This window comes from Fragaria vesca, linkage group LG6, assembly GCF_000184155.1.
Source record: "Fragaria vesca subsp. vesca linkage group LG6, FraVesHawaii_1.0, whole genome shotgun sequence".
Taxonomy (NCBI): Eukaryota; Viridiplantae; Streptophyta; class Magnoliopsida; order Rosales; family Rosaceae; genus Fragaria; species Fragaria vesca.
Window position 1 is genome coordinate 21,285,967 of NC_020496.1, and position 804 is coordinate 21,286,770.

An 804-nucleotide genomic window follows, 5' to 3' on the forward strand; every position below is an offset into this window, starting at 1 on the left:
CACATAACACAATTGACACACAATATTGGTATCAGTAAGCATAGATACTACGACATTCACAGAAAGATACTATCTTAGTAGCAGAAATATACTTCAACAGTTATAGAAAGCTACTGTCCTCATATACTTAACACTAAACATCATTTCAGACTAAAACACTTCATTTCACACTACTTAACATCTATTCAGTCAAACATGATTGTTATACACACTACTACTGCACAATTGAGCTAAAATCATGAAGAAAATTCAAACACACTATCTTCAACAATCAAATTAGGCAACGGAGTTCAAGAGCCAAAACCTACTTACCTGATTGAGAAGCAATTCATCGCCGGTCTTGTGGAACTTGGCCAGGGAGTCACGCTGTCTCCGGCGAGCGATCTACAAAATTGACATAGACCGCCGCCATCGTAGTTATTGAAAACCAGCGCCGACGTTGACAGCGACGTCGACAAGGACGATTAGCGAGGATCGATCTTCTGAGAGAGACCTCCGACGCAGGCATATCTACGATCACATTCACTTCAGAGCTAGTTTGGTGACGACCTTGTAGATCCACTTGCGCTTTGAGGGATATGCAGTCTAGGTCGTCGAGATGTCGTCAACGGTCGATCCCGAAGTCATCGTTGCGGCGGCGGCATCGTCGGAGTTGGAGATGCAATCGAGATCTAGCTGGAAGTCGTCATCGAGGCGGCATGGTAGCGGTGTTGGAATCGAAGGTGGGAGAGAGAGAGAGAGAGAGAGAGAGAGAGAGAGAGAGAGAGAGAGAGAGAGAGAGAGAGAGAGAGAGAGAGAGAGNGT